The sequence below is a fragment of the Aquila chrysaetos genome, chromosome 17 (assembly GCF_900496995.4).
Source record: "Aquila chrysaetos chrysaetos chromosome 17, bAquChr1.4, whole genome shotgun sequence".
NCBI lineage: Eukaryota > Metazoa > Chordata > Aves > Accipitriformes > Accipitridae > Aquila > Aquila chrysaetos.
Genome location: NC_044020.1, coordinates 28,170,643 through 28,196,047, shown reverse-complemented (window position 1 = coordinate 28,196,047; position 25,405 = coordinate 28,170,643). Strand labels below are relative to the sequence as shown.

Here is a 25,405-nt window from a genome sequence, read left to right as displayed (position 1 = left end):
TCTCCAAAGAAGTTAAAGGTTAACAACCATGACCAACCAATGAGAACAAGCTACAGAATTTGAGACACTTAAAAATCAAGAAACAAAGTATTAATTCACTTATTAGACGAAGTAGCTAAACAATGCTGCACATACCTGTGAAGAGCCTTATTTGAAATGTCAGCCTTGCTATTGTTCAGCAGTAGTGAATACACAAGGCTCGAGTTTTCTGTGCACTACAGCTCTGTTGTATCAGCTTGCTTTGCTTGTCCAAGATCAATTTCATCAAAAGGATGGACTGAGTATTTATCCAATAATAGATATTTAGAAGAGAGGGATACTGGGAACAAGTCTTCTGGGTAAGCTTACATTATCTAAAGTAGGGACTGCCTACTGGCCCATGATGATGGATTGACTAGCTGTGGTCATTGCTCTTGCTTCCCATCTCTAGACACAACCTTGTAAAGGACCCAGCTCTTGTGGAAAAGACTGCTGTGCCCCATGCTTCATTTCTAAAATCAAGTACAGAATGGTATTCTGGGAACAAAACCAAACCAAACCACACCAAATTTACACCAGGATGAGAAATCTGTTGTCTATTCAATGCCTCTAGCAGAAGAGGGGTAAGTTAAGGGTCCCTAAGCAGAAATTCCCCCGGCAGATATTCAGACATTCCTGGGATACAACTCGCCTACCTTTAAAAATTTTCTGCAGCATACAGATCTGTATCTATACTCAGTTCAATGGAGAAGGAAGCACTTTCCACATGCAAATCAATGTGAACATCTCTGTTTGGAAGATAAGGAATGTGCTGTTGACTCTACTGAATGACGACAGGTGGAGAGAACTCCATTGCGCATGAATACATCCAGTTTACTGAATCGTGTCCTATCTACTAGCACTGAGCAGCAGCTAAGTGTGAGACAGTTTTAAGAAACCTTATTTCTGACAGCAGTTAATTGTCTTTTAGTCAAATCCAGCAGAGAGGGCCAATTATGGAACATCCTTAGAGATAAATGTGGGATACTGCAATGACAAGAGACCAGGCTTTAATTACAATATACAACAGAAACAGAGAAAGACCACCAGAAGATGCAGACTTGAACTTTCTTGAGGAAATGAGGATGCACCAAGTGAAGCAAATCCAAGTGTACAGTGGACAACCACTACGCAAACTGCAAAGAACCCAACCTATTACAAGCAAGAGAAATCGGATACAGAAAGTTGCCCATGGACCTAGAGTGAACTGATAGCAAGATGACCTCTTGCCCTATGAAGAATGGATGCAGCGACTACAAGGGGATTATGTCACTTAAGCAAGACCATATAAGAACCAGAGCTTGCATAACATGAATGAGAACCATGTCAATAACATAATTAATTCAAAAGCATTCTATTTAAGACTTATGTAAAGGGTTTTAGAAGATAAGCAAGACTATCATCCTGAAATCAAACAGGCTGTTTATTACTTTTGTATTTGGCATACAAAAGTTGGCATGGTTAGCCAAATCATGATACCAAAACTTTAGAAAAACCACTTCATAGAAAGAAGTTAAATTGAGGTTCAAGAGTACTTTGTTTTCACAATGGGAGAATATAGAATAAAATATTTAAGTAAATGAACTAAGAAAGGTACAATGCATAGTGATATGGTGGAGGAGGAATTACCCATCACCAAATTTAACCACGTTGCTCAGTAGACTGGCCATTCCCGAGTATATAAAACTGCCAATGCAGGGTCCAAGGACAATGTTAACATGATACTGGAAGGGACAGAACAGAGCTCAAAAAGTTCATGCACTCCGCAGACTGTGCCTTAAGACACAGATTACAAGAGGAGTCTTTTGTCATATGGCTATTGGAATAACATGTAAAAGCAAAGAGTGAAGGAACCTGCAGTATAAAAGAAGGTAGAACTTAAGACATTGGCTGAGAAGAACCAATCAAATACATAAAAAGAGATTGCGGGGAGAAATCTGAAAACAAAAATGATTCAAAATATTTCCTATACCTTAGATAGCCCAAGGTTATGCCTCAGTCTGTTAGAAAAACAGAATACCTTTATGGTACCCCTTAAGGGAGCGTATTCTGTAGATTACTTTCCCAGCAAAGAAGGTAATTAAAGGAAAATCATAGATATTTTGATGATATAAAAGGTTAATGCTGACAATGCTGATGCCTTAATCTAAAAGAAGTAGCAAAAGAGCATGACTAGAGGGTCTAAACAGCTCTGGAAAGAATTAGATTCACAGAGTAAATAAAAGCAAGAAGGTAAATCCCCTAAAACCAAAAATAACATTAATACCAGATTTGGAAATGAAGGCACCTCAAACTGTTCAGATGACCACAAGGATGCCATGACAAAGGGCTATTGCAAAAATAACTCCATTTTCTTCAATATCTCATCTGAGCTGCTATTGTTTGATGTTGATGATGTTCAATGATTGTTCTGCCTCCTTGAGATAAACTCATGTGAAGACTAGTAGTCCCCTTAAGTATTTTGTCTAGGCACACACTGTGACTCCACAATGAACCAAATTCTTTTGCAACACCAATAACTGAAATTTGCTTTCCCAAAGAGGTAAAGATTATCCATACCCTAGCCAAGGTAAAGACACAGAGAGGGGAAAAACCCTAACCATCTGGTGACTTGCTGAAGACATCGCTAGTTTCCACACTGTCCTGGGTTCAGCTGGGATAGAGTTAATTTTCACAGGAACCTGGGAGGGGGCACAGCCGGGACAGCTGACCCAAACTAGCCAAGGAGCTATTCCATACCGTGTGACACCATACCCAGTATATAAATGGGGAGCAGGTTAGGGGGAGTTCTCGGCGTCGGGTTCCGGGTGGTGAGCAGCTGCACTGTGCATCACTCGTTTTGTATATTCTTTTATTAGTACCATTATTGTTGTTGTAACTTCTCTTTTTGTGTTGTCCCAGTAAACTGTCCTTATCTCAACCCAAAAAAAGGTTCCGTTTTTTTTCTTTTTTCCTTTCTGATTCTCCTCTCCATCCCACTGGAGCGGGGTGGGGAGGAGTGAGTGAGCGGCTGCGTGGTGCTTTGTTACCTGCTGGGCTGAAACCACGACACACATGGGCAAAACTTAAGATTTATAGGGGAAGGAAGATTTGACAACCTTAAAGATTTTTCTTCTTGTTTTGTATTTTGTGAGGAAACACATCTTAAGATTGCGTTACACAAGAAGCCCAAGTACTGCATCCCCGAGGACACATACTCTAGTTGTAAAGCAGTCTGAATAAGCATGGGGAATTCAGATCACTTTGAAGGTCCCTTCTCTCAGCACCAAGAAGTCTAATTCCTACTGCTGACCAAAACACTGCATAGTGAGCAAAACCCAAGTACCATTTCTGTCTCAGAAACTTTAAATCTGCACAAGAAACATAGCATAATGTCATAGTGGAGAACTGCTTCACTGTTGCTAGTTGAGAAAAACCATAAATCTACAGAACCACGATAACCCCAGTCCACATATTCCATGAATGTTTCTGCTGTCAACCGATCAAGTACCTGTCCATAGTGTCATCCTGCTATCAAGATGCTGTGTTTCTAAGTTAACAGATTTCTGGTGGAGACCAACCTTTATCTCTTTTTTGTGATTCCAAGTCTCTTTTCCTCTCCTTCTCGTCAACTTATCTCCTGGAACTGTGTGTTCTGCTCCTCCCACTGCTGCCCTTGATCCTCAAAACAAGGAAGGCAGACCTTCCACAGTCCTGCTGTCACTACTCCTCCATAACCTCATTTGGCTGTCAGGTTTTGCCCATTAAGTCCTTCAAAGACTCTGTGGCAGAAGGCAAAGAAATGCACAGGCTTAATAGGAGAATTTCTTGACCGAATTTATTTTAGAGAACTTAGGAATTCCGATTCTACAAAACTATGACAAGCCCCAAGACATACATTCCCTTATACTGAGCTGACTCCCTCTTCGAAGCATCTACAGCTTGACAGAACACTTTCTTGCCTTTACCCAGAAATCATTCCAGTAGAATCCATCACTCATGATACTGACAAACTGGGGGATAAAATGGCAAATGAAATTCACGTTGGTAAATGCAAAGTAACACAGGGAGGACACCCCCTCCCCTCACTAGCTTTGCACATGATGGTTTCCAACACTGGGTGGGCTACTGCATCTTAGAGAGATATGAAAGCTATAATAAAAAAAAAATTATGGACGTCAATTCTATGCGATGGTGATTTAGTACTCAGTAGCAGTCAGAAAGCAGACAGAATTTCAGAAGCTGCTGGAAAAAAAGGGAACCAAAGAAAAGCTCATTACATCATGGTACTAGTTTATGGTCTAGATGTATCTCTAGAGCTGGAAAGGGAACAGGAGGGAATGAGAAGGGTAGTAAGAGGTGTAGAATGTTTTCTGTATGCAAGCATTTAAACAGACTAGGAAGATTCAGCTGGGAAAGAATCTCATAAAAGTCTATAAAAATCTACAAGTGGCACTGACAAACTGAATAGGCAACAATCATGCATCACTTCTCATAACACAAGAATTACAGTATTATCAGATAGCAGTTCTAAAACAAACAAAAAGAGGTGTTTTTTTCCACAGAGCATGCAGTTTAACTGGATTTTTTTAATGACCAAAGCTTACTTATATATTAAGAACAATTAAACAAATTTTATGGATAAAAACATCCACCAACAGCTATTAAACACAAAACTATGACCTTTAACGCAGAAAGTACCTGCGATGCAGATGACCAGAAGCTGAGAGGGTATATCTGGGGAAATATGTTTGCCCTGTACTTACATGATAGGATATCTAGCCCAGCCAGTATCAGAGACACAGCAGCAAGCTAGACGGATGCTTATCCTGACCCAAAGCATCCACTCTTACATCCTTTTTCTGTGTCATCTGCCCAATCCAAAAGAGCCACGCCAAAGCCCAGTCACCTTGCCCTGTCCCCCATCCCTGCAGAATGCCTACACAAAACCAAACAAAGCATTACTCTACAAGAGCAGATCATGACTTCAAAGTCACCTTTTGATGGCTGCAAAGATCACAGTTTTCTGAAACCTCTTGGTACTAGAAGACATTCTCGAGGCTGTCTGAAAATCTGCTTCTGGGCACATACGAACTACCATAGCCTCAAGTTCTAATGTTCAGGTACAGGAAGAAAAACTTCAGTTTTATACTTATGACCCACTCTTCACTGTGTCTTACTGAAGAGCTGACCCAGGTTTGGATCCTCTAAAACCACAGAATATAATGAAGTCACAACTCAGGGTCAGAGCACGCAAGAGAACTCCTCAAACAGACTTTTATATCTTGAAAGTGGATTCCTGCTAAAAGACAAAGCCACCATACTGATGTGCAGTTATTATTGTGTATAGACATCTACTACTGTCTAGATATTCAACTTAAAATTGCCCTGGACCCTGCACAGGGTATACAGGGAAAAGCTTCAGCAGACTCTTGTGAAGTGGTCAGCCTGCACACTGCTTAGTTTTTGGCCTCTGTAGATTAAGGTCTTCAGAAAAACCAGACACATGCAGTCCTTGAGTTGTTTCTAGGAAAGCAGCTGATCCCTTTTGTTGTCATAATGAGACCGGAATGAGAATATTCCCAGGTGGCGGGGGTTTTTTTGTAGGAATCTAATATTGTATAGGTATTTATGCCTTACTTGTGTCCTGCTGATCACCTGTGTTTTGAGGGTTTTACTTTCTATTGTATTGCGGTTTATATGGTGAAAAATGATGAAGAGTTTGTGTCCTCATGAACCTCGGTTTTAACCACAAACTGATGTAGCACACCACTAAGAAACCAGACCATGCAGAAGGAATTTTTTATTTTTTAAATTTTAAGTGATACTTTACTACTTCTGCCTTAAAGCAGCGTGTCTTCAGACGTTATTTCATTCTCTACTGTGGGAGATCTGCTGCTAACTACTCATATCATTACATTTTCAGAGATCCTTCACTCCTGCGATAGAACAAACTTCAGTATTGCTTAGGTGCTTGGTTATGTATTTTAAACCATTGACAGTTCTGCTTAGTCTTGCTGGGAAGTCTAGATTCGTTTCACAGGGGAAGGAAGGCCAGAGAATCTGCCATCCCGATGAATTTCAGTTGCATCCATCATCACTTGGTGTTTCAAAATTCAGGCTCTGTATTTGTTATATCATTACATTTGTTTTTGTTATATCATTATGTTTGTTAGCAGTAGCAAGCCGTGTAACACATGGCTTGCTTTATTGTGTCTGCTTTGCTACTAATAGCTAGGCAATTTAATTTAGGTGACATCCTTCCTTCCCCGACCCCCAAAATGAAGAAAACCATCATATTGATGGATTGCATTCAGCATGGATATAGAAACGACGTGAGATAATGCCACCGTAAGACCCAAAAGGTAACGATCAAAAACTATTTTTACATTTCATATTAACAGCACTTTTTGAAACTGGATTAAAAAAGTTTGTGATTCTATGGTAAGCATAGCCAGTATGGGCTTAAGAATTGAAGATACCACGTTCCTTGAGGACCATGTCTTAGCTTTGTTTTCAAGAAAAGGACATAGGTACCTTACTCCCTTAAAAAAAGCTTTGGGGGTTTTTTAGTGGTTTCCTAAACTCTTCAAACTCTGTGAGTCTCTGGCTTTTCAGTCATAGAAAATGCTCTTGTGCAAGACGACAGGACTTCTCTTCCAGGAAAGAGGACTTGCAATGATGACAACTCTGGAAACAAACTGATGGTATCCTGTGCTCAAGTGCCTCAACTCACAGGAAAACCCATCTTCTTTTGGGGGGCCACTCTGTGCCAGATATAAATTCTCCAATAAGGCTACATAACTGACTGGTATTTTTTGTTGTTTTGGCAGCTGAATTGGAAAAAATTAGAAAAGATGTTCATGTTTAAATGGGATAAACATTTGTTTGGTTTTGATGCTTGAAAATAAAACACCAGAATATTTACTTCATACCAGACAGAAAGGAAAAGGAAAGGAAAAAGCAAAGGAAATAGGGATTAGGCTCATGAAACAGGAAAAGGATTTTCCTGGTTTTGATCAGTATTGCGTGAAACAAAACCACTTCCACTGTTCTTAGGACCATTTCCTATGCAAGATACGAAGAGGAAGAAGGCACAGTAAATATTTTTTGAGATAGTAGTCTGGCAAATTTTGGAAGTTTGTAGGCAGCTGCTGGACACCCAAGCTTTATTAGCCCAGCCCATGCCACCAGTATACTGCAAAACACAGTCAGTCCTGGCTTTGGTAATTAAAAAAAATGACAAGAGTTCCATTACTCTCCACTATGTGCCTGCCTAAGCCTGCCTAAAGAGAGTTATGTGACTGACATGGCAGACAGAACAGAAAAGGAAGAGCAAGTTCAGAAACTAAAGGAAGAGAAATCTCAGCTTTGATCGCGACGAGTGACAGCACTACAGTTTCATTTACTTTATTTATTTTATACAGGACTTTTAATTGTTTGTTGTAATATAACTATTACGCAGAAGGTTGCAAAACCAATGCTTGCTTTTAAAGCCTAATTATCAAAACAGACAATAATATAAACACATCTGCTTAAGAAAGCTGCTGACTTCCTTGAGAATATTGGTCCTCTTTCATCTCTCCTTAAAGAGCACCTGGGACCAAGACTAGGACTTACTGTGAGACAGACACAGTACAGGGCGCTTCTGAAAAGCATGCCTGTGTTGTTGGAGCTCTTGCTTGATGTTTTAAGGTTGGACTATAATTACCTTTGATTTAAGACTATTGGATTAAATTTCATACTTCAGAGAAGAATAAAAGAAAAAAAAAAATCTCTTAAATGTTTAAAACTGCGAAGCCTTGTGAACACGTTTATTCCGTTTTTCATTCCATCACTGCAGTAAGTTTAGAGAGATGTTACTTATGTTCAATAGGTAAAGTAATAAATTTTGTTCTTACTAGTTCTTAATCATTTGGATTCATGTTCCTGCTACCACAAATCTTCCACTGCAGTCCAAACTCAGAAGATTTAGGGAGAAGCTATGTGGAGTTAGAAAATAGTTCTAAGGGTTACAAACTCTGGACCAAAATTTGCCATAAGCATTAACCTTGTTGCACCCCTCATATTATCACTGAGAGATTAGACCAATTACAAAAGCACAAAATGAACACACGTAATGCAAATTAATTTTAATGAGAGCTAATGCGTGTATGCCTATATGTGTGCATGTGGATACATATTCATTTATCTTACGTATAATAGATTCTAGGAAAAAAAATGGAAGCAAGCTTTGGACTATGGCCTGAGGGCTTAAATGACTAATGATGGATAGAACTTTCCCTGCTATGAATATGTTACTATGAGAAAGAAGATAGAGACTGTCTAACAAAGACAATTAATGGACTGAGCAGCTCTCTGCTGAGAATGACCCAAAAGTGTGGGAAGCTAATGATGAAGAGTAGAAAGGCAAAAGAAGTATTACTACTGCCAATTCCCTCCCTCATAAATTTCATATTGTTACATTTAGATTACTGGCCAGGAGTGTGTCCCGATTCCTGCAGAGGGGACTCAGCAAGGGTTTGCTTTCACAATAGCATCCCTCAGACACATGGAGCTTGACCCTGCTTCCATTCAAATAAATAGGAATTTGCCCATGGACTTAGAAAAGTAGGATACGTGTCTTGAAAACAGTTATTTCATATTAAAGAAATATTTCAGCCCTGTTCAGTAACTCTTCACCTGTGCTCTTCTACTCTGAAATAAAGATGAATTGTTTCTCTGTTGCAAGATGGGCTTGCAATTTATAAATACAGTTCTAGGTGTGAGGCTCCTAAAAAGTTAATTGTCATCAGCAATATATGATGTGAGCTGGTTTCTTATGTAAAATTTGTTTCTCATGTAAAATTATGTTTCTTATGTAAAACCTTTAGATGAACAGTGAAACTCACCCTGAGTGAAAAGGAAGAGAACACAAATGGGAAGAAGTTAAGAGCGACCGAGCCACCGAGCCTGATCTTTGCAGCAAAGATGCTGACCGCACAGTGATTTGGACACCGTGCTGCTCTTCTAGCAACAGCACAACTTGAAGACTGTCACAAATCACAGGTTAGAAGCAGAAGAGCACCAAGCCCACAGGACCCTTCCCATTTGCCACCAGCCCTTGAAGGGCGATGGGACGGGATGTGGAACTACTGCGCTGGCTACTGGCCCTGCGCTAGTGACCCCTCTGCAGCCCAGTTACACGGCCACCGAGTTACCGCATGTAGGAATTCACAGATTTGCCCAAACACAGACAAGAGAGGCTGCAACACAAAGTAATAATTAACGGTCTCCAACTTGTGTGTATAGAATCTCCTTACATAGTTGGCTTCAGGGATTGTTTATTTTCTGGCTAGAGTCCAGTTTTCTAAATCCCTGCCAATAGTATTTCTAAAAATGAAAATTCAGCAATATCTTAATCAAGGAAATGCTGCCATGTCACAATACTTTACAACAGGATCGCAATGAATTACTCTTAAAACTCCACACAATCAAAAAAGATAACAAGGATGATTATATTGAACTTGCTTCATAAAAATCGTTTCAATATTGAGAACAGCCACTCGCTGATTTCTCTCATGACTTTTCAATTCTAGCCCAATCTGTCAGTGAGCAACTCTCCCAAGAAGCCAGATATGCAACCACTGTTTTATTCGGGTCAGGGCTCCTCCACCGCATATCTATAAGGGGAATTTAACTGCTAGTGTAACTGACAACATAATATTTACAAGAATGAAAGTCTTATTAATTTTATTTTTTTTTGTCCCACAAAATAGCAATGAAGACCATCCTGTGAAGATGTTGTTCAGCTTCCATTCACACATGATCGACATTTCCCCCATTTTGGATAGTGTTAAGTTCTTCATGACTATAAATGTTTGGGCTGACACCATTTCTGCCTATAGTCTTATGTTGTCTTTTACAGCTTTCAAGTAAATCAGTCAAGCAGCTTTGTATTCAAGTTTTGCATTCTGGGATATTTTGTACCTTTAGAATAGAAAGTTTGGTCTATTATCTTGGCAAAACAAAAAGTTTAGTCTATTATCTTGGCAGCTTTCTGTCCCAATGACATGCCATGGCTATACTGAAAAAAGAAGACAGGACAAAGAAGCCAAACTTAACTGCGTAAGACAATGCCAGTACTCTGGATTTTAATGCATATTGAACATTCATATTTGCCATTCAAAATAAACTGTCTGAAGCAGACAAAATTTCCTTGGAAAAGTTTACCTCTGTAGAATTTTGCCTATGCTTTTGAATGTTAAAATGTGAATTACCTGGGAAGTGACATAATGGGAAAGCATGTAAGCCACATGCTTTACAAGACAAAGCTGCTCCCCCCTACCCCCCCAAGCATAAGAATTGTTGGGCAGGGGAATAGGTGGAGAAGAATTTAATGGATGTTGATGCTGTTAGGACACTGCAGGGGAAAAAAAAATGGAATCTCCCAAATGTTCACCACAAAACCAAACCAGTCCACAATGAGAGATAACCATGCTTCACCTGGTACTTGGAGAAAATGGTATTCTGACTACAAGCTGAAAACTGCGTGAAAAAGCAGCCCTGGAGCTCTCATGTTTGGGAATGCAACACAAATGGCAAATGTACAATCTATATGACTCAAGTGATTAACTTCCCACTACTTCCTCACACCTTGGCAGCTTTATTTGGACAGAACGGTGGTTTTCTAGTGGCAAAATTAATGGAATACAGGGATTCTGGAAAGCAAGCAAGGAACTGCAGGTATCTACGAGCTACGTTTCGGAACACCCTACCTCCAACAGGCTGTAGGTACTACATTTCAACTCCTCTTAAAGAAAATGCCTGTAACTGAAAAAGTTCCTCTTAAGTGAAACACAGGAATGTCAGTAAGGGTAATATGAGCGGCGGAAGGAGGGAGAAAAAATTAATACCTAAAGGAAAGGGGGGGGGGGGAGAAAAAGTTTTAGTTAGGAACTGGTCTGACTAAAGCATAACAAGTCAAAGCAGCAGAATTGCAGTCCAAAGTTTGCCTCAGTAACTTCCAACAGCCTTCATTCACATCTATGTGGGAAAGGGCCTTTTGCTTCTTCAGGTAAACTGAAATCCCACTGCCTTTTCTGCTTGACATACTGAATCCTTCGTGTAACTGCTGTTATGTGACACTTCACTGCTTCTAGAATTCCATTCCTGATATAATCTAAGGGGCCTGAATAGTGTCCATTAGAATAAACAGGATTTTATCAGTAACATGATCAAGCCTCAATTGTTTCTCCAGGCAGAATGAGAGCTGGTAATCCTCCACAGTCCTGCCAGGAATGCCCTGAGATTTGTTGTTTGCGGCGCTTGGTCTGCAAGCACGTTACTGTTAAGAGCTTTGAAGCCTAGAACAATGCTTGATGTTTTGTGTAATGTTACAGTCTGGTTCTTTATTAGGAAGTTTCTTTCTAGCTACTGAAGTATGTTTAGGAACACATCTCGTTCCTATGGAAATCAGTGAGAATTCTGCCCTTGACTCCAAATACAGCAGGAACAGACTCCCCTTCTGCAACATCACACGTCCTGGCATAAAGTGACAAAATTGGGTGCGCCTGCTAAGCTTCACTAGTGTGAAAAGGTCAACCTACAAACCAAGGGACTCAAAAGAAGCACGCAGGCTGCTGCCGGGGCTGCTGCACATGCAGAGGTGAGGTCTCTCCCCGTCTTATCCCCAGAGCACATCACAGATCTGCAACCTCGGCTTCCAGCCTGCACAGCCAGCCAGGCAGTCCTGACAACTTCTGTGCTCGGAGCGTATCTCCTGCAAGTACAACAGCCTAGACACACCAGTCCTACCATAAAAGCAATGCTATATTATGCCAGCTGAAGATAAAAGGCAGTTCAGAAGCAGCATCTAACGGCTGAGATGCCACCAGAACTCACTTAAGTACAGAGTGCTCCTCTCTGTAGGAATTATATATTGACAGAGGGTTCTGAGCTGTAAGCGGGGAACATGCTCTCTGTTTTTCCTGCTGTGTATTGATTTCTTGGGGGTGGGATGTTCCTTCTTTACATTTTGGCGAGCAGTATATGCGCATCAGGGGTACCAATCAAAGCAGAAATCTATCCTCTGTCCTACGAACTGCTAGCAGATAAACTTGCCTACATTTTTCTAGTTATCAGAAAGAAAAAAATATTTTTTTCCTCCTGTGCTTTAAATCTGAACTGTTCCAAAGGCTGCACTATGCTGTTCTTAGATTTTCAAGGATTCTCCCAAGAGCAGAGGCTTCTGAAGTCTACTGGATATTATCTAGATGCCTGAGCAAAGATACGATATGGCAAAGACAAACCTTTTGCCACGTGTTTTTTGCCTCTATCTCTAGACACTAGTCAGCTTCTTTGAATCAGAATCTCACCACTGGTATTTCCCATCACCAGCGGATGAGCTCTTTACAATCGAGGCAGAGGCACAGAGATAACGAAGACTTCATACTGCAGAATCTATTGAGGCCAGCAAACAGCTCTGTCTTTGTCTTCACGGCCTGTGAAACTAATCCTTTTGTTTGGTGTTTCTGAAGCAGCAAGGCAGTCTGGTTTGCTCGCTCTGATTTGATGTACTCTAACATCTGTGATTTGGCTTCTGCTCTTACTGGACTTCTGGTGACTATTAACACCACTAACTATTACTACCCAATTTACCAGCATCTGGATAACTCTTTTGTAATGCCTGTCTTCACTGAGTGCTGTATTTCTTCCTGAATTTTTAAATCCCTATAAAAACCTTCCTGCATTCTATTCCTTCATGCAAGAGGCCACACCGTATTCAGTGGGACTCTGCGAGGAGGAAGATTTACTTTGCTCTCCAGACTTCCTATAGTCTATACTGCAGTGACGTACAAATTGATCATTGGCAGAGCTATACAACTACTGAACTCCATTATTGGTTTGAGCAACAAAAAGATTTGGAAGTCACTTGAACTTGGAAGTAATTTGAGCTGATGTCTCTTTTCATCTATTTTATAAGTAGAAAACACTCTCAGGTCCTAATCTTCCCAAGTGACTAGAGAGTTTGTGCATGTGAACTTGCAGCCGTGCAACATTAGGCATTTTAGAGACCTGGGAGAGGTTTCCCTCCAGAAAACTTTTTTAAAAAACAGATTTCTTTGGGTTGTTTCAAACTTGGGCCTTAAAAGCCTGAGTAATTTTGAAATCATTGTACACAGTTCATTAAAAATATGGCAAGTAAATGAAAGGTTGGAAAGGAGCTTTTCTACATCTTTATATTTAAGAAGTCTCATCTTTAAGATGACCAAAACAGAAGAGTTTTACTCTACCTTCCACTGGTATGAGAAAATACATTCTTTGTTTTATCTTAATTTTGCCAGCTAAATCCTGATGAAAGACAAAAGTAAATCTACCCCATATAACAGAAGAGATAACTTTAAAAATCAGTTTTCATCTGTAAACCTTTCATAGGAAATAACTCTGCCTCAGTCTAAAGGCCTAGTTTATCAGAAAGCATCAGTATCGATTAGCATAGTGATTTTAAAAAGTAAAACCAAACAAAAAACCATAGCTGAACCAAGTACATCATATTTTGAAGTATAAACATTTTATAGTAGTTTATGAAGAACATAATTAAGCTCCCAACTAGAATAATACAGAAACAGCTCTCATACCTTCCTAACATCATTACTCACTCCTGTCAAATGAAGCCGTGTTTTATAAGGTCAAAAAGTGCACTTGGAAACTCATCTGCCTTTCTCCCTCCTAAAAAAACACTGGAAAAGGTAAAAAGAAAAAAAAAAAAAAAAAAAAAAAATCAAGATTCCACTCTGGATCTTTAGTGCTGGTTTCTGCCCTTGATGAGCCCCTTGCCGCTAATATGCATATTTTAAATTCATGACGGCCTTATTTTTACATCCAGAAAAGTAGTACATTCAACCTGATGGCAAACATAGGTGTTCAGGAAAAGCAGGAATGAGCCATTATTTACGCTCTATTCCTCAGAGGGTAAGAGCTGTGAACTTTTTCTCTGAAAGCTGTTTTCTTCAAATATATTTAGCAAAAGGAATTTTAAGGTACTAACTAGAAGCAATTCCTCCATTACATCTTCACACTGATCCGCAACAATCTTACTGCCTCTCAGACAGTAACGAGTGATCATGCAAAGACCATGGTGACTGATACAGGAAAAATGTTGGCTATCATTTCTTGTTATTGCACTGCAGTAACATTTTGCTGCTCCAACAGAGATCTGCCTGGGCACAATATATGCACATAACAAGACTCTACACTGAAGAGCCTACACTCCAAATAAGCAAGACTGAATGATAAATAGGGGGAGGATGACTAGGGAAAAGATGAAACGGAGGGCCAAAGTGACTCGTCCAGAGTAGATCAGTTACAGAGGAAGGAGCTCAACCACCTCCCCTAAATACTGGTCCAGTATCTTATTTACCAAACCATTTGAGGGACTTCCAACACCAGAGAAACAAACAATATTGTTTATTTCCACATGCCAGCAAAGTTGAAGCAATATGCAGCTTGAGCAATATGTAGCTTGAATATGAACTCTGTTAGAAGCATTTTTGTTTATGAAAACTGGTGCACATTATATCCAAGTTATTTTGGTATAATACTGAGTAAAATACAATATAAACCAATACCATCATTCATAACTATAGATTAAGCCTTCAAGTCTATGTACTTTTTTTCCACTCCCTCAAAGAGAACACCTTTATCAGTGACAGCTCATATACTCAGATGTCTTCTTACAATCTTAAGTGATTATTTTTCTGAAAAATAACTATAAAAGTAATACAGGCTTCTTCTGAATTATCTTTCTTGCTGCCCTGTAATCAGTCTTAAAAAATAAAATGAAGAATTTTTTTTTTCCTCTCATGGCAACTAGGGTCTGAGAATTGAACTGGAGTTATCTGTTGTTCTTATTATCACCAGTAGTAAAAGACTGAGCTTTGCAGAGGATGTAAAGCACAGAGTAAAACCTAGATCACCTTCTCTCTACCTGTATTGACCGTGTAGCACTAAGTAGGAAAAATTTAATAGTTCAGTATGGAAATTTAAGTCAATGACATCCAAAGGAGATGAGACGCTAAAATGTCATTTCTTTTTCTTTCTTTCTCTTCATGAACTGTCATAAAATTACTTCACTGGTAACTTCACTGGTAACTAAGGGCTGGTAATGGTTAGGCGATCCTCAATTCCCAGGAAATATTTTCAGACAGATGTCTCGCTACTAAGCTGCTAAAAAAACAGAACACAAAAGCCAAGGTCACAGGCCTTGATTCTTTAGAATATTTAAGTAAAAGCTTGAAGCGTGATTTGCCTACTGATACTAGAGAACACTAATGCATTTGGAATAAGGCATGTGTTTTAGCACTTTGCAGAACTGAGATAGACTCTCTCACAGTATGAGACAGACAGTTATTTTATAATAGTTTATTCACTTAAAAGAAGCATTTCAAGAATGAAGAAAAATGTATGCTTCTTGATGAAGTTCCCCTACTATTATAACTTACTACTTCTGTCACCTAAAATGGTCATACCTGAACATCTCTCAGGCAGTATTTTGGTTTAGAACTGTATATTCTAAAACATTTCTTCCACACTCCCAATTCTTCTCAACAGAACACTAGATATTAAGATGTTTCTTGGAAAACGATGAAAATTGGTGGAACAGTTTCAGATGTTTAACTTGACATATAGTTAAGTTAAAAGTGCGTGCTTGCTCACTCTCTTTCTCAAAAAAAGCATTTGAGTCCCTCTCAGGTTGCAATGCTAAGGCAAGCGATTGAGACTGTCATTCAATTTTACAGTCTTTTCTTGCTTTACTTTTCTATTATCTCCTGGATGCATACTCTTTGTCACAGTAGATATCCCTACAGACTTAAGGATGCTAAAGACTCTCCTTTTTACCTGCCTCTGCTGAAGTTAACCCACAAAAGCAGTGACTGGTAGTTAGCATAAATGGGATTCGAATCACTGATTTCAGCTGGATGATAGCAGTACACATCATTTGAAGAGCTAACAGGACTGTGCTATGTTAAATAAAGACTGAAGTTAAAAAGGGGGATTTTCACCTGTATTATTAGGGAAAAGGGATGTATAAGATACGTTTACTCCTCATAACAGAAAACAATATATTCAGTTTTAACAGTACTCCATTTTAGAAGAAGGGCTTTGCTTGATTAGCTCAGAGCACTTCACAGGTACAAGTGGGCAACATTTCCCTTTGTTGAGACAGGGTGGGATATAAAGAACTTAAGAGACCTGTCAAGGTCACACCACAAGAAGGTGACAAAGTTACACAATAAGTCACTACGGATTCCCAGCTCCGCTGTAGCAAAAAAACTACAGAAACTGCAATACAACGCCTCTCAAAGGGTTCTGTGCTACTAAATGAGACAGGAACAAAAAGATAACAAACATCACGCTTCTCCGCACTACCTTGTCTAAGGAGTACTTTGAATAAGAGACAAGTCAAACCATATCTTAGTCTCAGCTTTATAGCTAAGGGAGGTAAGGCAGCAAAGCAAGTACTAAGAAATCTTGTATAACTCATACACTCGCTTAGTCCCATCCATGTATCATTAATTAAGGCTGAGGAAACAACCGAGCGTTAGAGGAACACGGAATAGGGGCCACAGGATCACGCAGGTTTTATTTGCTTGTTTTTCTCCTCGGTGACAAAACACGATCCTAGTACCAATACGCTTCATGAAAAGAAAAAAAAAAAAAAAAAAAGAAATCGGGCAAACAGATAACCCCGAAGACTCGGAGGGGTCCTGTTGTCATGGAAACAAGTCACCACTAACGAGCTTTTCGAAGACACGAGTGATTAATACCTGAGTCCTGTAAATAAATATTGATTCAAACCCCAAACGCGCACATAATAAACCTACTGCCAGCAGCCGAGATCGCGGGCAAACAAACAAGCCGGCCATCCCGCGGCGTGCGCCCTCCCCGCCGGCGCCCCGAGCCGCGCTGCTGCCGCACGGCCCCGGCTCCCCCTCACACCGGCGGCCACACAAACTTTCCCGAACGGCAGCGGCCGCCGGGCTGCGCCGGGGAAAGGCGGCGGCGCCCGCTCAAGCCCACCGCGGACCGGACCGGGTCGGGTCGGGCCGGGCCGGGCCAGCGCCGCTGCCCTGCTCCCGGCCGGCGAGGCCGCCGCAGCGCTGCCGGCAACCGGGGCACGGCGCCGGCAGGTCTCCTCGTAGGGAGCGAAGAGAGAAGGGCGATCCGCGACCCCCCCCCACCCCGCCCCAAGCCCCGTAGGAATCAAGCCCTAACCTTGCGCTAAGTCGCTCTCGGGGCACAGCCACTTTTCCCAACAGTTGCACGCCGGAGCCCTGCCGGAGAACTCGCCGCCGAGGCGGGGCCGGGGCTTCGCTCCACGACCCGGCGGACCCTCGAGGCGCCGGTGCTCAGGAGGCGCCGGTGCTCAGGAGCCGCCGCCGCCGCCGCCTCCTCCTCCTCCTCCCGAATCGCCCCGCTCTGCGGCTCCCCCGTCCCCTCCTCTCCTCTCCCCGCCTGCTTCTCCACCTTCTCCCTTCCTCCCCCCGCCTCCGCTCCCACCAGCTGCTCTCCCTCCACCTGGGGCCGGCTCTCCAGGTGCCTCCCTACTCCCACTCGCGTCCCTTCTACGACAGACGAGGCGCAGGAGCGGGCGCGCCGCCTGTCTCCCCGCTGTCCCGCACGAAAACTTGCCCGGACCACCCGGCGCTCCCTTCCCCCCCCCTCCGCGGGGCGGCTCGGCTGGGGATACCCCCGGCTCGGGGATGGGCAGAGCCGCCCAGAGGTGGGCACTCACCTCAGGAAAGCCCGGCGCCGTCCTCCGGGGGTAGAGGCAGGGCTGGCGGCCGCCGCGGCATCACCGGTGGAGGTGAAACCTAGCGGGTGCGCGCTCCATGCCGCCCTCCTCCCTCCTCCTCCTCCTCCTCCTCCTGCAGGGCTCGGCCGCTGCCGGCACGGCTCCGCGCTCCTCTCCTCTCCCCGCCGCCCCCCGCCCGGGAGGAGCGCGCCGGGGATTAAGCGCGCATTCAATTTTCAGAGCATTACGTTAGTAATAGCGGTTCGGTGCTTTTAAATTACTCTGGGAGCGTCCGGCAGCCTGTTAAGAAGCAATCCTCTCCGGGGACGGTTTAATCGGAGGGATCAAAGCCCGGGCGCCGCGTCCTCCGGTTGCGGCTCGCCCGCCCCGGAGAGCCCCAGCAAAAAAGTCGGTCGGTCCGCCTCGGATGCCTGAAGAAAACGCCTCGGGAGAGAGTCGCCAGGCGCCCCCGCCCCGCACCTGCGCGTCCCTCCGCCCGCCGCGGCGAAGGCCGCGCGTGTTTTTTTGCCCAGGCGGCGGCGAGCAGCCCCGTGGGCGCTGGTGCGCGCCGCGGCGAAGCGCGAAGGGAGCTACGGGGACGGGGGAAGGCGCTGGCACCGCATCTCCCAGGAGCAGCCTGACCGAACACCTGCCTCGTACCGCTGCTGGCGAGCCCCAGCCCTCTGCTTAGGAGCAGCCTGAGGGCTCCCAGTCCCACGTCTCGCCAGAACCGGCCGAGGCGAGACGGGGTCCCCCGCGTCTCGCTATAAACTGGCCAAGGCGAGACGGGGTTCCCCCAAGTCTTGCTATAAACCGGCCGAGGCGAGACGGGGTCCCCCACCCACGTCTCGCTATAAACCGGCCGAGGCGAGATGGGGTCCCCCACGTCTTGCCAAAACCGGCCGAGGCGAGATGGGGTCCCCCATGTCTCGCTATAAACCAGCTGAGGTGAGACGGGGTTCCCCGCATCTTGCCAAAACCGGCCGAGGTGAGACGGGGTCCCCCACATCTCGCTATAAACCGGCCGAGGCGAGACGGGGTCCCCCCACATCTTGCCAAAACCAGCCGAGGGGAGACGGGGTCCCCCATGTCTTGCTAAAACCAGCCGAGGTGAGATGGGGTCCCCCGTGTCTTGCTAAAACCAGCCGAGGTGAGACGGGGTCCCCCGTGTCTTGCTAAAACCAGCCGAGGCGAGACAGGGGTCCCCATGTCTCGCTATAAACTGGCCGAGGCAAGACGGGGTCCCCCCACATCTCACCAAAACTGGCCAAGGAGAGACGGGGTTCCCTGCGTCTCACTATAAACTGGCCGAGGCGAGACGGGGTCCCCCGCATCTCGCTATAAACTGGCCGAGGCGAGACGGGGTCCCCCCACATCTTGCCAAAACCAGCCGAGGCGAGACACGGGCCGGCCGTTCGGCAGGAGTTGAGGCGCTGGAGTAAGGACGCGTTTTGGAGCGGTCGAAGCCTGTTTTTTTGGCGGCGTGCCTCCGGCAGACACACACGTGCACGGATGGGCACCGCAGCGTGAGGCCTCCTGGGGCCGTTCAAAAGCGCGTCTGCACGCGCAGCGTGCCCTTGCTGCTGCTGCGACGACAGCAGAACCTGCCCCTCTAGGACAAAGACTGAAGCAACTGCGAGAGAGGACGATGCACGCTGATTTATGGGCTCACTTGTCTAAAAATGGCTAAAGCGTCCTCTTCTCTCCTTCCCTCCTCTCACGCCACGGCTCCGTAGTCCAACAGGTGGTCGTGACCTCAGAAGGAGACTGCTCTCAGCCGATGTCTATAAATGATCACTCTCGTATGAATTCAAATTATGATAAAAACTATTCTTCATTTACATTTTAATGCGTAAATTGCGCAAAGCAGGGAGCTCCACAGGCGCTGTTGTAAGAGCGATGACTCATGCCCACCACGTACATTATTTACTGTTTGGGGATGGAGCTACGTTTAAATTAGGCCGCTCGATAACATAATCTGGATGTTCTGAAGTGCCTCCCTGTAATTATGATCTGGAGGAAGTAAAGCATCGTTTCTTAACCCTAGTCTCTCCCCCCGACATTTTAATTTACAGTCTTGCGTGAAGCTACATTTTGAATATTCAAGCAGGTGAAGTGCACTTTCTGCACAGGTGTTGCACGTGGAAAGGAGCAATCGCAGGTGTACTTCTCAAATTAGGCAAGAATATAAACTATTACTTTCTTCACATTAGCAAATCTAGTCGGTTGTTTAAAAACTGTAAGTTGAACCATTTCAAACGGAAATCAAGGTCCCCTGTCAGCTTGTGCCAATTTCTCATAGCAGGATGTCTCATTACACAGCCATGTAAAACTAGGCTACATTGTCCCATTGGGACTAATTCTGTTACAGGCACCAAATAAAACTCCTTATGACTAGGTGCACTGCAGTTGTTTTTTTCACAAAATAATTACAGAGCACAGGAATGGTGGACCACTGGTTCATCTGTTTGTTTTTTTCTTACAATTCTGTAGTATTGCTGATTCCTCCATTTCACCAGCCCCCAAAAGGACAAGGGCAATAGGCTGTTCTATTCCCCATTTTTCCTTTTTTTTTTTTTTTTTTTCTTTTTCAGCAGATGGTATCAAGGAAGCTTTTCCCACATGGACACAAAGATTCAAAGCCATTCTTGTGAGGTACTCGGGCTTCAGCCACTCCTTTTTTCCGGGGCTTCTGTTTCTCTTAGAGTGACACACTCTCACCCTCATCCATTTCATTGTTGCGAGTGACCAAAGGAAAAACTGTGGCCGGAGCCTCCTTTAAATAAACCACAAATGATTCTGTATTACTCATGCCTATTTCCTGAGGAGCAGACGTTTTCGAGTGGGTATATGTGTGAGGGGAAAGAGCAGGAGGGAGGGTGTTTATTTTTGTTCAACTCTTTTTGGAGGCGAGAAAGAAATGCTGGACTTTTACTGGTTTTTGCTGGAAAGCTGGTTTGAGCTTTCAGTTGGCTTTTGGTCAGATCCCAAACCCACAGGGCTGAAATGCAACAAACAGTAATAGGAAATGCAAATTAGGACGAGAAATGAAAATTAAATCCTGATCAGTGATTCTGCCATCCCATGCTAATGCCAGATGCAGCAACCAAATGCTTCTGTCCCAACAGCCTCATCATCATCTGTGTGATGTTGTATGGCTCTTTTGCAGTAAATGTAAAATAAAACCAATCTTGTATTTCAGGTAGTTAGTACACACTTCTTTTTTTTTTTTTTTTTTTTTTTTTTAAATAGCTGCAAGTCCTCCTGCTCTAGCACTCCTGTCTCATATAATAAAAGCTGTTTAAATTCATGACCTCTATCACTGTGTAAACTTCAAGTACGTATCTTGGTATGGAGAGTTACAATGAACAGAAGACAACCGAGAGATTTATCTGTCACTCCTGCCTCAACCAGTGCTGGAACTGGTATTAGGACCAGGTTTGCCGAGTATGGCAGTGTTCCTGATTAAGCCTATACTACTTCAAGGTTTCAAATTTAAAGCTCTATATAAAAACACAAAAGATGGTAAGAATCCAAGCAGTGATTGCTTGCGTAATTGTGGTATAAAGAAGCCTTGAATGGGAATGTCATTTGGGCCTTGGGACGATACCACAGTAAATAATATAATCATGAAAAATAGCATAGAGCCACTATTCAAAGATTCCTTTTTTCCCCCTGAAGTTAGAGGAAAACACTACTTTAAGGTTCACAACATCTGAGTAGCTAATTTACTATTTTAGCCACTTACGGGCCAGCTCTGCTGGCTCACACAAATAACTTTGCTCACATGGAAAGTCCCACTGACTTCAGTAAGGACAAGATCACACCCTAGGTTTTACAGTACAGAACTCTGTGCTGAAGCAGCCGTGTCAGAGGCCAAATGCTGTAACGATTTGCACGCATGAGTTATGCATAAAGATAAGCATATGTGTAAGCCTTTGTGGGACTGACCCCAAATTTCTCAGGTTTTCATCACTAAAGATTGTACTTTGCCAAAGCCAACAAGGCTGTATTGTTCCATCCCTGGAATTCCACACGCTTTCACCCTCTGTGTAACTGTTAACATACACACAGCTTTTTTCCTAGGCCATGTCAGGAAATCTTAATAATGCATTATGAGCACAGAAGTAGAGCACATGTCAGTATCAGATTCATTTTTGAAATGGCTAATTCACCTTTCTTAGTATTTTAAATAGTTTTCATTGGACTATTACGGTATGAAATGCACACTGTTTCCACACAGTATTTGGAAAAGAGAGTGTTTTCAAGTATTGTTTCAGTCATCTTTCATAACTCATCTTTAAATACCATCTCGGGGGAATTTGCATGGGTTTTTTTGCAAGGGACTTGCATGCTAACAAGGTACACCCAAGGCATTAGATCCTTCCAGATGAGAAGTGTTGACATCTGTAGTGAATTAACAATCAAAGTGCTGACTGCAAACAGGGAAGTCCAAACTCAGGTGGTTTGGACACGGCCCTGGCTACCACATGGTCCTGAAATGTGGCCAAAGATGGTTTTCAGAACTAAATGTCAAGGAAATGACTCAGGGACAGGCCTTACTGTTGCTGTCCAGGCTGTATATGTGTGTGTGTGTGTATATATATATACACACACACGTAGGTTTCATTTGCAAGAAGAAACTGATATTTAAAAAGTGGATGAGAACCAAGAACACTGGCATATACTTCTATAGACAGTGCTGGAGCCATGACTCTGGAAAGGACTAGCTACAGCATAAACATTTTGTTATTGTTTTAATTAGCTGGGGTTTCTAAAAAGAAAATAACAGAGGTAAAACAGCAGCTAATTATAGTAGTGCAAGGACATCTAGCTGTGTGATTTACACACACAGAGGCACATGTACACAAATATACATGTTCACTTTCAAGCCCACATCTAGAGAAGCAGAATGGGTCACAACATTACACAGTGGAGATTACACAGCCTCTGCCGTGCTAGCTCTTGGTGAGGGCTTGTACCAATAAATCCACCTCCGAACACACACAAATGTGGGGGATTGGCATTAATCCTGTTATCAAGGAGGGAAGGACATTCACTCCTCCTCCCACAGAGCAGCCTGCCGTGAGTTCAGGGTGCTCTCTCCTCCATTTGATTGCTAAGCAAGTCAGATTGCAGCACCTCTCTCCCACTCACATGCACCCCGGCCAGATGCTGTTCAGAAGGGAAAGACAGGAGGGTAACTATTTTTGTGTACGCAAATAAAAAATATTGGTAACTTCTTTGTGTAGACGGTGGGTTATGCTACAACACCTGACATTTAAAACCCATTAACACTTGTCATAGAAATATTACGCAATGGGTGGATTATCCCTCAATAGCTCAGCGAGGCCATCCTCAGCCTCTCTCTCTCTCCCCGCTATCTTGTAGATACTTTTTCCTCTTTCACTTTCTGCTGATTGCCTAGGAGAAAATGTACAATTTCCATTGTTCCCAAAAGGTTAACAGATATGTGCTTTTAGATTGTGTTACAACGGACTTGTAAAGCAGAGGGTGGAGAGCTGGAGCAGCGTTCCTGTCTGGCACTAAAAGCAAAGCTATCTTTATAGTTTTCTGTAAGGGCACCATTTTTTCAAAGACAACCCACCCTTCTGAATCATTCTGCGCATGGCAAAGAAGTTACCAGTTCCAAAAGAGTCAGAGTTGGATGGGGCTGTATAACTTCATGCTGGTGGAGAGAGGAAGTGGAAAGAAAGAAAGAGGATTTGGCTCTACAAAATCCAAGTAGGTCTTTGTGGCCACAGTGTCCAGCCAAACCCTCCATTTACGAAAAAAGAGATGCAGCTAGATGCAGTATTTGGACTTGGATGTGGAACCCTTAGTAAGAGAAAAAAGTGGTGGAAGAACAATTGCAATGTAAGTAGAGTTATGCAAAACAAATAAGAGTGTGAAGAGAAAAGAGAGCAAATGCTGGGACAGGTTTTATATTCTCCACAATTTACGGTTTAAATTATTGTACGATGCATATCAGCTAACAGTTTTTCCACAAGTTTCATTTTGTCACTGTTCACTTTCTGTCAGAGATTATTACACAGAGTTGGATTGTTGAACAGTGGCTACATTTCATTCCAAATATGGCTACACTTAAGGGGTGGGATTGTTATTGCTGAATTGTATCTTTCACAATTTTTAAAGGACTCCAAGATCCTTGACATGGAAAGAGCTACACAGATGCGTGATGACTATATTTTACTGGGAAATGCTAAACCAAAGCAGAGAGGACAGAAAATAGGGTGGGTTTTCTTGTAGTTACAGCACAAGATTCTTGGGAATTGGTGGTTTTTACACAGGCATTTGATTCTCTGGGTACCCTTGACAAGTAGAGGCACGTTTTAGTTTAGCTATCCATAACATAAACACAAAAATATCTGGTCTCCCAGATGTGCTGTGGGACATATTGTTTGTAAAGTATTTTAAGGTTCTCCAAATGAGAGGGAATTTGTATTGTTGTATTTTTCTTACTATAAACCAGCAGGAGCTCTTCTACAGCTGACTCCCTCAATGTGTGCTCACTTTATGGGGCTTGGAGGGTGGTACATGTGAGAGACACATGGGACTGACTCATCTTCATATTTCTTAGCTGGCATAAGTGACCTTTGCAGGATAGATTGTTTAGAATTTTGCTGGGAATATAGGTTAGCTTTGGGTTCACCAGTCTCCTTCAGTCCTCTTATAGCTGTAGGACATTTAAGGATCCAGTCCAATTAGGGAGAAAGGAAGGCTGCTTTTCTTTCAGTCAGAAAAGGTTTTATTTTGATGCGTCCACAAAATGAGATTTTCCCCTAATCTCCTGTGTGATTCATTCACGTAATCCCTTTGTAGGCACATCACATTAATCCTTGTTATTACAGAGAGAAACTAAAACATTGAAAGTGTCAAAACATACTGCTCAGCGGAAGAGGCCAAGATGTTGGATCTCCCTACTCTTTATACTATAATAAAGATTTACATCGTTTATGTCTTAGCACTTCACTGGAAATATTCCCTGAAGTTAGTATTCACAGAAAAAAAAGAAAAAAAAAAAGAGAAAGTATTTGAATGAGAAACATGCAGTGCAACATTGAGCCATGCCAGCAAAAGCATTTTTCTACTGTATGGTAATGAGCTGCAAAAGCTGGGTGAAAGGGTTTTTAATGTGAGCTGAACCCAGAGACTGAAGCATACTTTGCAAAGTTGCTTATGTTTTCCTTTATAGTCAATCTCCATGGAATCTCTCGGTGCAGAGCAGACACGCAGAGAAAATGAACAATAAAACCATCATGTAAATAGGTTTCTCTTGCACAATATTCCATGCTCACAGGTTTTAGATTGCCATCCTTGGGCTAGGATTTGCATGCAGTAAATGTCCCTTTACTATTAATGGGCATGGCTCATAATCAAAATCCCCTGTGTACTAATAAGTGATTACCTCCAGAACAGTATTCCACCCTCCTGTTGAGGATTTCTGACGGATGGACTGGAAAAGGAAATTTTAAACTCCACTGTAAAATTCTTCTCCTGCCTGAAATGGAAACCGGAATGGTCACCTTCCCTGTGATGGCATGCTTCTCCCTCACTGTACTGCTGTATCCTCCCTTCTACACTTAACTTACTGCAACCATTCACAGAAAT

General features: G+C 42.8%; 1 protein-coding gene across 9 annotated transcripts in view; it reads right to left on the bottom strand.

Annotated features, from left to right (window-relative positions):
- Positions 1-25,405, bottom strand: part of SHISAL1 (shisa like 1) — a 196,622-nt gene that overhangs the window by 68,523 nt on the left and 102,694 nt on the right. For 6 of the 9 annotated variants that reach the window (XM_030040857.2, XM_030040854.2, XM_030040858.2 and 3 more), the window contains exon 1: positions 17,774-17,932. The exons of 2 other annotated variants lie outside the window; for them this stretch is intronic. The gene's annotated coding sequence lies outside the window, so the exon portion shown is untranslated. Of the gene's footprint in view, positions 1-17,253; positions 17,441-17,773; positions 17,933-25,405 lie in introns of those variants that run through there. One more of the 9 variants, XM_030040850.2, reaches the window with a different exon arrangement.